General features: G+C 39.0%; 1 protein-coding gene and 1 pseudogene across 3 annotated transcripts in view; both read right to left on the bottom strand.

The window, feature by feature from the left end:
- Ctnna3 (catenin alpha 3) overlaps positions 1-12,883 on the bottom strand; it is a 1,489,259-nt gene that overhangs the window by 572,836 nt on the left and 903,540 nt on the right. The gene's annotated exons all lie outside the window — the stretch shown is intronic.
- On the bottom strand, positions 12,174-12,816 carry LOC114701116 (annotated as a pseudogene).

The following is a 12,883-nucleotide window of genomic DNA, read 5'->3' on the forward strand; positions in this document are numbered from 1 at the left end:
TTTCTGACTATGGGTCAGGGTAAAGAAATCTCAGCTACACCTCCTGCACCATTTTCACCTGTGTGCCCCCCAACAATGGTACTGGATTAATCTCTGAAACTGTAAGCAAGGCCCCAGGTAAATGATTTCTTTTATAAGGGCTACCCTGGTCATGGTGTCTCTTCTCAACAATAGAACAGTGACTAAGACAGAAGTTGGTACCAGGGACTGAGGTATTTTTGTGATAGGTCTGCCCATGCTGTTTTTTGGAAGAATACTGGGGACTTTGGGAGTTTGGACTAGAAAAGTACTTGGAGGTTTTGAACCAGGCTTAATGGACCATCCTAATAGGAGCATGGAAGACAGTGCAAAGGGTAATTTGAACTATTGGAGCCCAATTCGAGAAGTTTCACAGCAGACAAATATTAGTAAATAGCCTAGAGACCATACTTAATGATATTTTGGCAAAGAAGGTTACTGGTTTTTGCTCTTGTCCTAAAAATCTACCTGAGGCTAAATTGAAGAGTGTTGTATTAATTGTGTTGGCAGAAAGGGTTTTAGGACAGCCTAGTGTTGACTTTTCCACGTGGTTATGAGTAGTCACTGTTATGCAAATCTATAATGAAAAAAGAGTAAGTGGGTCAAGGAGAAATATGAAATGTACAGTTTGAGGAGAAAAACAGATACCAGGAAAAGTAATAGAGCTAAGTCCAGTGCTCAAGGAGATAAAGAGTCCAACGAAAACCTGATGCTAAATAGAATAAATTGAATGGCAACCTCAGGGCAAAACCCCACTGTTGTGTGATTTTTTTTGTGTGTGTTCTGACAAAGAAAGCTTGCCTGGAGATCAGAAGGTAGAGTTAGCCACTAGTTAACCATAGAAGCACATGGGAGGTGGAGACAGGAAGTGATGAACTTTTTTGGTTGGAGGATCCAGAGAGGTAAGAAGTCACTGGTGGCTTCTTCTCTGCTTCCCCGATCTTTCAGGTTATTACCCCAATATCTGATTCTTGGTTTTATTGAAAAGGTTAATTAGATTTATGCTTTACCCCACCCAGCTAAGCTTCCAACTTGTGAAAGGGAATTAAAGGAAAGGATACACAGTGAAGGGAATTGGATGTCAATGAAACTGAATAAATTGAGTGAAGCTGATGCAAATGTAATTGAATGAGAGGACTAAGTTACAGACCCATCAAGTAATAGCACTCAGCAACTTCAACCATGTGATTCTGACTTTAGACTCAGTAATACAAAAAGGGGTTATGTAATCTTGTTCTGCATTTGGGGAAGCTGCTGGGGCCAGGTGTGTCAGGAGTGTCCCTACATGAAAACCCAGAGAGACCAATGTGTGAACCTGTGAAGGTAAAGCCTACATTGTGTTGGAGACCCCAAGATGTTAGAGATGCCGGAGTTGTACGACACCTGCCAAGGAAAGCTGTAGATCAAGTGTAGAACCAGCCCAAGAGAGAGAAGTAAGTTGGAGTCAACTAAGCTGAAAGGAGTTGGAAATCTGAAGAGTGCTTTGACAACAGACATGAAGGTACAGACTTTGGAGTTTGCCAGGCTGCTGCTTTTCAGCCTTGCTTTGGTTCAGGATTTCATCACTCTGCAACCTCCCCATCCCTTTTGGAATAGCAGTGTATGTTCTGTGCTATTGTACATTGGAATTACATGATCTGCTTTTTTATTTTGATTTTACAGGGGATTACAGTTAAGAGGTTGCCATTAGTCTCAGAAGAGACTTTGAACTTTATACTTCTTAAAGGGAGTTCAGAATGTGATTAGCTATGCAGGTTTTTGAAGTTGGACTGAATGCATTTTTGCATTATGTTATGGCTACATACCCTTGGGACCAGAGAATGATATGCTGCAGTTTGAACTAGAATGACCCCCATAGGTTCATATATTTAAATGTTTAGTCACTGGGGAATGTCACTATTTGAAAGGATTAGAAGGGTTGGGAGATGTGGCTCCCTTGGAGAAAATGTGTCACTGGGGTTAGGCTTTGAGGCTGCAACATCCCATGCCAGGTCCAGTCACCCTTTCTCTGCCTACAGATCAGGATGCAGAACTCTCAGCTAATTCTCCAGCACCATGTCTGCCTGCACACTTCCAATGCTCCCCATCATATGATAATGGAATAACCTCTGAAACTGTAAAAAGAAAAAGTGTCCAGTTAGTTGCTTTCTTTGTTTGTTAGAGTTGCCATGGTCATGGTGTCTCTTCACAGCAATGGAACACTGACTTGGACAATGGCTTTAAAATAACTATGGCAAGCATAGGTTCAAGGACAGTTCATATAGAGGTGAGAAAGGTATGCTGCTTAAGAGTCTCATCCTATCAAACACATCCCGCTTCTTTTCTTTCAGAAGAGTGTGTGACTGCATATGTATGCACACACCCCACAATGATGAGGATGTAAATTACAGTGGTAAAATCATCTATAGTGTTCTTCAGTATCTTCCTCCAAATTAAGCTATTATTCACCTCAGTATCATCACTCTAAAGATAAAAGTATGTGCTGTTTGCCAAGTAAATTAAATATAATAAACAGTACTAAATAAAACCCATTTGATGATCAAAGAGATGAAAGACTCTAAGCCATGAATTAAAGACAAGATCAAATGTTGTTCCCAAACCAGTGTCATAGTTTGTTGTCTGCTAAGGTCGAGCATAAATATGAAGCAGGCAGACCCAGCAAAATTCTATTAATAGGGTCAGCATGTAAAGGGCAGATGTCAAAATCACAATAATTAGCCTTCATTATCATTGAAATTGATGTCAAATTTTACAATTTTATGAGAGTGACCAATGTTTCATGTGACATACACAGAGAGAACTGATTTTAATTCAGAGAGAGATCAGATGTAATAAAAATTATGTGTTTTATTGAAATTAATTGTGAGCCAACATGTTTTGTACATGTTCCACTCAGACACAGTGGTGGAAACAGATGTCAAATATTATTGCTAATTGAACTGTAAGTGTGTAAACTTGCTTGATATGGCTGAGGCAGCCAAGACCTCATACTCTAATGAATCAGGAAATTCAGGACCAGGTGCATTTCTTACTTTCATGAAAGAACATAAAGAATGACAGTTGACAATCAGTTGATTGGAAGCTTTTAACTGGAAGGCTATTTAAACAATTATCCATGCAACATTTTGGGGGGAAAATTTATTTATAACTTTGATAGAAATATGAATGGGTATGTAAGCCATAAAGTTCACTAGATATATAATACCAGATAAAGACCTTCTATTTGGGAATAAATTCCCATATAATATAAGACAGATTGAAAAACCGGCTGTGTAAGAGTATGTATATGAACACAAGTGTGTGCGCGTGCGCGCACGAGGGTGTGTGTGTGTGTGTGTGTGTGTGTGTGTGTGTGTGTGTGTGTGCCTGTGTGTTTGTGTAATGGGAGTGGGGCTGACATAAAGACTGTACAGGATCCTTGAATGTCTTCTGAATTTCAAGATACATGAAAAAGTTGAGGTGTGCCCTGAGGACATGTCTTGTTATGTAGGAGTCCTTGCTGCATAAGAGTGAGGAACTGAGTTTAGATTCCCAGAACCCATGTAAAAAAGCCAAGCATAGCCATGCATTTGTCAGTAATCCCAGGACTGTCAGTGGGTAGGGCAGAGACAAGAGAAACACTCAGCCTTTTTTTCCCCTACCAATTAATCTCCAAAATCAGTGAGATACCCTGACACCTATTCAAAAGAATAAGTTGGACAGTGGCAAAATAGGATACCTGACATCCTCCACTGGCTTCTGCACATATATACCATAAACACTTCACATAAATCCCTCCAAAAGTAAAGTAGCTTTGTTACATAGGATAAAAAAAAAAACAGCTCTTTTCACTTTACCATAGATTTACTATTTAATCCTAACAGCCCTTTGTATCTTGACAGCTCACTGATACAATTGTGCCCATACTGTGAGCCATGGCTATCTTTAAGGTGTGGTAAGACACTTGCCATACAATCTTGGCAGTGTTTCATGATGATGCCAATGCCTCTCAAGAGATCTAGGATGAGGAAGGAGAAACAACCAGAAGCCGATTGTACTAACCTACCATAACTAGATAAAGCCAATACATCCATTCACTGCACAAGGTTAAACTGTGAAATGCTCTAAGACTGAAGCCACCCTGCCCCTCCTTTTAGTTCTATGGCTCTGTAAGCAGTGGACGGATTTCTCTGTAGCTTCTGTTGACCTGATGGTTTGAAGTCAGAAGTAAAAGCAACTATTTTTCACTTTTTACTTATGTATTCATTTACTTATCTTGTTATTCTGAGGCAGGGATTCATTGTACAGCCCAGGCCAGCCTCAAATTCAGGATTCTCTTGCCTCAGTTTCCTGGTTTTTCCGGGTTACAGGTATGTGCCACTAAGCCTAACATTTTCATTGTGTTCTCTATAAATATTTCCATGTTATGTGTTGACAGAGGCCTCAAGTTGAAAAAAGGACAAAAATCTACAATTACTTTCCATATATCAAGTCTTAAAAGGGGAATCCAGGTATGATGGTTAATACCAATAATCCTCATACTCAGAAGAGGCTAAAGCAGGAGAATTGTCACAGATATGAGGCCAGCCTAAGTGACACAATCAGTCCCAGGCCAGTTAGGCTACCGAGTAAAACCCCAAACCAAAAACAAAAACAAAGCAAAGCAAAATAACAAAGGAGACTTAGACATTTTAAGAATAAAAGATCGGTTAAACAATCCTATGCTTTAAAGAAAAGCTATAGGGGTAAATGCCCAAAACAAAATACAGCTGCTTGTAATGCAAAATTTGAATGGTGGAGTAAAACTTGATGTTAATTGTCTAGTACACTAACCTGACTGGCTACAAAGTAACAGAATGATGCATTCAGATTTTAAAGATTTTTAGTTGAATGGTGAAAATCAAGCATACATAAAGATATTTTCTCTACTTCCCGTGAGTCAGATGACCTTGTCAAATGATGTTATCAGGAAACCCTTAAGTTTTTGATAAACCCTCGAATCATAATATTCATGCTAAATGGAAAATAAATTTTGTATAAATTATTTCACAAATAGTAAGAAACCAAATAAAAATAATGTCCCACAAGCAGCAGGGAGACAGAATTATGCTATTCCATTTCTACCTGCGACACAAGGTTTCCTATATTTTTACATGTTCTTATTATCTCAAGTAAGAGAACATTTAAATCAAACCTTAAGAAAACAGAGTTGCCTATCTGGAGAGACCATGTATGAAGGAGAGCCACCGGGTGCCACATGGCTACAGGAGGTCGGGCTGAGTCTCTCCATCTTTGCTTCAAGGCATTGAATGAATGCCACCAGAGTTGGAGGGCAGCTTGCTTCCCCTACTCCAGTTTCTGACCCGATTTCAGGAAGCTGGCTTGCATGCAGTGCACCTGGAGCTTTTCAAAACATTGTCAGACTGCTCTCCTGAAGACAGGAATCCTACAGTGTTTTGTACCCAATGTCAAGGGATAGGCTGTTTCCTTTTCTGGCTACAGAGGGCAGAGGTTGGATCTCTGAGAAGGTAACTTTAATGAGCACTTCTACCCTGGGAAAGAGAGGAGAGGACAATGTGGCCTGAATGTTTATTAGCCAGAACTGGAGAATGCCAAACCAAAATCCAGTCCATTCTGTCACAGCTGGAGTTAAGTCCTGCATCACCTCCACCCTGTGGGCACCCTAGAGTGCTCCTAACTTGGCTGCCACGCTTTGGAAATCTCACTCCACACACTTTGTGCCTTTCTCTCCTGTTGATTAATGAACACTAATGGGCAGCCATGGTTGTGTTACTTGAAGGCTGATGGTGCTATTTGTCCAGCACAATGCTTCTTTTCCTTCCAGGAGCATTCCCTGTGGGTGCTTCTTGCTCATTATTACCTCTACCAGTGGAAGACAAGACAAGACTCTCAGCTTGCCACTTCCCACACTTCCAAGAAAAAGCTTACGTCCAAGAAATGTCACTCTAGAGCTTTTTCACCCATCAAAATAACTGTCTTTGTTCATGACATCTCACATGCTGAATTATCTTATTAAGAACCAGAAACCTTTCCTGCAAATGATTTGCTTTTAAATGTGCTTTTCAGCCATCTCAGAGGGTAACTAGCTACTCAAGTGCAATTCTTGATCTCTCTCCCAGCACACTCTTCTCAGCCTATTAATTTTTAATGGATATATTTCCCCTCCTCCTCCTCTAAAAATGGACTTTACAACCTATTACTCTTTCTAGCCCAGTAAATGTACTGAAGCCATTCCCTGCAATCTCCCTCATCCAACTCCCCCACATACTCCTCTCTCCTAAATTCCCACCCCATCGTTTCCTCTCTTCTTAAATGAAACTCTTTCATTTCTGTATCATTAATAAATGAAACTTTAATCCCAGATTGTACTTTCTGGACTCTAGTTAACCACTGTTGAGTTATTTATCATTGAGGTGGGGCCTCTGAACCATTATTCTTTTCTCTTTTCTCCTCCCCACTCCTTATTCTCTTCATATAATTTCCTCTTTCTCAACTCTTTCATTTTCTAGGACCTAATACTGCCTCACAAACTTACTATCCTTCTCTTGTTCCACCATTGTCTCTGTAATATGTGAAATGTAACACATAAACAGTGTGGTGTTGTTTCTGTTCACACCCAAAGAATTCATGTGCCCACCATATGTGTTGATGAATAGTGTACTTCCAGTTGTTAGAGTCAGTGATCCAAGGCTACCTTCCATGTAAACGGAAGCTTTTCTCTGTCCCACTCTTTCCCAAATACCCAGAAGCTGCTTCCCAAATTATCACACAGAGGCTTCTATTAATTATAAATGTTTGGCCAGTGGCTTAGGCTTATTACTAACTAGCTCTTAAATCTTAACCCATTTCTACTAATCTATGCATCACCACATCCCATGGCTTATTGGTCCTTTGGCATCTTGGTTCTTGGGCAGCTGGCTTGCATCTCCCTCTACTCTGTCCTTCTCCCTGTCTCTCTGTTTGGCTTTCCTGCCCAGCCTTATTCTGCCTGGTTATAAGTCAAATCTGCTTTTATTATCACCCACTGGGAACAACATACATTCACAGAGTACACAGGGGTCTGCCCATAGCACTTCCATATCTATATTCAATAAATTGAACACTAGATTGTATGTGTACTAGAAATCACTGTTTGGAGAGAATGAAGTCTCAAATATTGTGGTAAATTACTTAAACCATTGTAAATCAATTAATTATAACTGCTTGTCCAGTTAAATATGCTACAGTGAATGCTTAGGATAGTTTTGAAAAGAAATAATTTTATTATTCCAAGATATGTGACCAAATAACAGTAGTCATTTTTCAGGAAGTCCAACATGCCCATCCATGCCCTCAATCTGTGATCATGTAAAAATGGAAGTTTCTCTAGGAATATACAAAACAAAATGTATTTTAATAATAGAGAAATAGCAGTATACATATTAGTGTATGAAGAGAAAGATGTTTCTCTACTGTTGTCTATGTTTTCCTTAACCTTTGCAAAAATAGTTAACATTTGCCGGGCGGTGGTGGCGCATGCCTTTAATCCCAGCACTCGGGAGGCAGAGGCAGGCGGATCTCTGTGAGTTCGAGGCCAGCCTGGGCTACCAAGTGAGTTCCAGGAAAGGCGCAAAGCTACACAAGAGAAACCCTGTCTCGAAAAACCAAAAAAAAAAAAAAAATAGTTAACATTCAAGATATTAGTTTAAGCCTAAATCATCTCCTGAAATAAACCTCAATAATGGAAACAGACCATGCATCTTAGAATATATTTCATTTTATAAATCTTATAATTATCTATATTTTCAAATTCTCTAAGAAATATGAAGTATGAATTTTCTATTTATAAGTAATTATATTTAAACTCAGCTTTATGAAAGTAAACTTTACTAAGTTATTTTTTTACTTCATATACATAATTTTCATTATTACAATTAAACTTTCATTATATATCTCCATTAAACATGGTAATGTGTTGCATAGGAATATTTTATTTTCCTTTCTCATTGTTGTTGTTTTGCTTTTAATTTTTGAGTCACTGTTTCAAATGGTTCAATCTGTCCATGAAATAACTGTAGCAGAGGATTACCTTTGAACTTCTAATCCACCTGCCTCCCCTCCAACATTCTGAGATTACAGGTGGGGGCTACCACAGCAAATGTATGCAGTGCTGGGAATTGAACTCAAGGCTCTGTGCATGTGAAACAAGTACTGAGCTATGTGCCCAGGCCCAGTTCCCATAAACTTATTTTCAAACACACACATACTACAGTTGAACACAGCCTTCCCCCACTCAGTTTGTCCCTGAAGTCATGGGAAATCTCAGACTAACTGGAAGTCTTACTTTCTTTCTAACACCTTCAACTACACTGTGGAAGAACTCTGCTCGCGCACAGACACACACACACACACACACACACACACACACACACACACATACACACACACACACTACTTTCAACATGTGAAAGAAAAACAATTAACAAACAAATTGTGTGTTATGTGAAATATTTAGTTGGTTGTGTTCTTTTTCAGTTGGTGAGGATATCAGTGAACAAAACCACAAATGGCTTATCCTCTCCATGAGACCTTCCTTGGCTTTGAGAAAATACCTTCTCATGGTAAAGTATCTTCCCAAAGATTATCATCAATTAAGTATAGGCCTAGTTAGTGATAAAAGTCCATCTCTCTTTGACTTAATTTGTGACAAACTATTTTTATTATTGTCTTTTGAGACAAGGTCTCCCTCTTCAGCCCTGACTCAGGACTCCCTATGTAGGTCAGACTATCCTCAAGCTTGCAGCAATCCTCCTGCCTCTGCCTCCTGAAAGCTAGTATTACAAACAGAAACCACTAGAGTGCTGTCATACTCTAAAAGACTTCCAGATCTCCAGCATCCCTAGCACCACATTGCACTGATTCTATCCAATCTTAAGTCCTTTTCTTCATCAGAGCTTTATCACTGAAGGTCTCCCCCAGTTGGCCTTCTCCACTCATTCATCCACATCCACTCTTTCCCAGGACAAAACAAGAAAATGACAGAATAGTCAGTCCTTCTGTCTCCCTTAGCACAGGCTTGATCATATTCTAACACTTGAGCTAATGCCTCAAGGAAGGATGGCATTCCCTCCACTGATAGCTAAGATCCATTAGAACATGTTCTTGTGGATTTTCCATTTATTTCTCTTCCCACTGTAAGGAAGACAACACAATAGTAAAAGATACCAGTGCAGGAGCAACTGTGAGAAAAGCAAAAGTAAAAACTCACATACCGATGTCCCTAAGAGACCCAGGTCCCAGGAAACATCATGGAGCAAGACAACGTTGGGAATAACCACTAATATTTCACTTTCTGATACATGAGAGAAAACTTACAACTCAAGGCAAGTCCTAAGTAACATTATAGTCATTCTAAAAAGAAATAAGTGCATATGTGTAATAAAGTTACATATAGTGACAAAATATGAAAATGTATCAGAGTTAAGTTTTGCCTATCCTTAGGAAGAAAAAAACTATAGCCATGAAAATAGTATCTTTGAAGAATGACCTAAGGCTCTACATAAATGCTTTTGGTGTCATATTAAATTTAAAGACTTAAATCTCCCTACAAGTGTACATACTATCCTAGCTTCATTTTTATTTCTGGGATAAAATACCCTGACATAATCAACTTACGGACGAATTGAAATTAATATCACACATACCTACCATGTAGTTGCTAAAGACATTAACTTCCTGAAAGTCTTTATAAAAAGAAGAAGAAGTTTGCTTCTAATGGGATAATTGTTTTTTCTTTTAATTTCAGTTATTTTGTCATATTTTTTTTCTAAAACTGAGCATGCTAATATATATTTCAATCTAGAAGACCTGCAATAATCCCACCACTTTCTGAGGACAAGTTGGGATCTGTATCCATTCTTCTTGGCTCTAGGCAAGGGCTGGGAACGATGCTAACTACTTTTTAATCTATATAAACAACAGCAGGTATTAACACACTAGATTTTAAAATGATTTGCTGGAAACATCATTAGGCAATAAAAACATTTGTTTTAGTTATTTGGTCTTAAAAATAACATTTTAAATGTGAAAACAAAGCAAAAGCTTATAGATTTAGTTAAAACACATTTAATATTAAGGATTCAATATTTAATATGTTTTTGACAAAATTGTAAGAAGTATGCTAGGACTTTTTTCTTAAGTGGTGGGACTTGAGATTCACCATAGAAATGCTGGTTGGCCTAAGAGTTCTAAAGGTATTGAGAAAAATGAATGAAATTGTATTATCCATTTGTTAAAAATATTAAAATCTGTGCATGCCTTTCCTATAACCTGCATAATTATCATTCCCTAAAGGGACTCAGTAAACAAAGGAAAATAATAAGAGAATATTTCTAAATTATAACCAAAACTCTAAAAATGCCATTCTTGTTCCTGATTTTAGAGAGAGAGAGAGAGAGAGAACACTAAAACAATCCTGAATAATAAATAAAAGAAATGTTAGAGCTATTACCACCCCAGATTTCAAGCTGTGTATCAGAGATATAGTACTGGCATAAAATAGATACATTGATCAATGGAATTTAACTGAAGACCTATCTTTCTACTCATCTACAGACACTGTATATTTAACAAACATGCCAAAAATACATACTGGAAAAAAGATAGCATCTTCAACAAATGGTGTTGATCAACTGGATGGTTACATACAGAAGAATGAAAATTGAACCATGAGCAAGGGACATTGAGATCATGATGAGAAAGAAGTATAGAGACAGCTAGCCAAACTAGTGGAAACACATGAACTGTGGACCAATAGCTGAGGAGCCCCCCTGGTACTGGACTAGGCCCTCTGAATAGGTGAAACAGTTGTTTAGCTTGAACTGTTTGGGGGCCTCCAGGCAGGGGGATCAGGATCTATCCCTGGTGCATGAGTGGGCTTTTTGAAGCCCAGTGCCTAAGGTGTGACACCTTGCCCAGGCTTGGTGCAGGGAGGAGAGCATTGGACCTGCCTCAACTGATGTATCAGGCTCTGCCGACTCCCCATGGGAAACCTTGCCTTGGAGGAGGTGGGAATTGGGGGGAGGAATTGGGGGGAAAGCTGGAGAGTGGGAGGAGGGAGAAGAGAAGGATCTGTGGTTGGTATGTAAAATGAATAGAAAATTTCTTAATAAAAAATTAATTTAATAATAAAAAAGGAAATAGAACCGTGTCTATCATACTGCACTAAATTCAACTCCAAAATGTATCAAAACCTCAACATAAGACCAGATATCCCAAATCTGACAGAAGAGAAAGTGGGGAATAGGCTTGAACTCAATCGGCAGAGGAAAAGAGTCTTTGAATAGAATGCCAGTAGCACAGGCACTAAGCCCAACAATTAAAAAAAAAATGGTACCTCATGAAATTAAAAACCTTCTGTATGGCAAATTAAAACATCATTCGGGCCAAGTGGCAGGATACAGAACTGAAAATGATCTTTACCAACTATGTATGTGATAGAGGGTTAGTATCTAGATATATAAAGGACTAAGAAAACTGAACATCAAGATACAAATAACCCAATTAAAAATAGTGTACAGAATTACACAAAAAGTTTTCAAAGAATGAAACACACATGATGGAGAAACACCTGTTTGACATCCTTCACTGTTAGGGAAATGTCAATTAAAACTACTCTGAGGTTTCATCTTACTGCAATCAGAATGGCCGAAATTAATTAAAAATAGTAATATCTCAGGCTGGTGAAGATACAGGGAAAGGGGAAGGCTTATTCATTTCTGGTGAAAGTACAAATGGGAAAAGCCACTGTGGAAATCTGTGTGGCAGTTTCTAAGGGAGCTGGGAATAGATCTACCTCAAGATCCGGATATACCACTCTTGGGCGTATACCTCAAGGACTCGACATCTTACTACAGAGATACATGTTCAACCATGCTTATTGTCACCCCACTCATGATTTGGAAACAACCTAAATGTCCAACAACTGGTGAGTGGATAATGAAAATGTGACACATACACACAATAAAATATTATTATTCAGCTGTTAAGAAAAACGAAATAATGAATTTTGCAGGTAAGTGGATGCAGCTAGAAAAAGCCATCCTCAGTGAAGTAACTAAAAATGACAAATGTTGCATATTTCTCTTCTTTGTGGATGCTAGCTTGGATGTGTGTATGCTTGTGTTCATTCTAATATATTAGTCAACTGAAAAAAAATAGACAATTCTCCAGTTCAGGGAATTGTTAGTTTAATCCTCTTCCTCATTATCCCTGCCTCCAACACCACCCTGGCCCTTCTTGACATTCTTCTTCTTCCCATGGCCTGGGCAACCACCACCATAAGAAGAACAGAGTTGGAGAAGTCAGTGTGTTTCTGGGAGTCCAGATAGACAATGAGGGATGGATGTTCACCACCTGCTTGTGGACCCTGGTATGATACTTGTAGATGAGCACACACAGGCATGGAGACTCAATTTGGCCAGACCTAGCTTAAAGACCTGGGTCCGGACCAACCTCTCCAAGAAACCTTTAATCTTCAGGCCTAGGATGTAATCTAGCTTCATCTTGCCTTCATCCAAGTCACCTCAGCAGAGCACACTGCTTTCAAGAAGACACTGTGGGTCCTTTCTTCCAGCATCAGTGGCTCTCAATTTGTCTTGCAGATCTTAGCCAGGGTAAATCTGACCCTCCATAGCCCACTTTTTTTCCAGAGCCCATACTCTCCAATCAGCCTCAGTCCTGGTCTAGGTACAATTTCTGCAAATGTCTCCGGGTTGTCACATAGGTTTTATGATAAACTCAGCTTCTGAAAACCAGCATGATGATGTCTCTAGGCCCTGCTGTGCCTATGAACTAATGCCAGTGACCAGATGTTAGCTTTTAAGTT

The sequence above is a fragment of the Peromyscus leucopus genome, chromosome 16_21 (assembly GCF_004664715.2).
Source record: "Peromyscus leucopus breed LL Stock chromosome 16_21, UCI_PerLeu_2.1, whole genome shotgun sequence".
NCBI lineage: Eukaryota > Metazoa > Chordata > Mammalia > Rodentia > Cricetidae > Peromyscus > Peromyscus leucopus.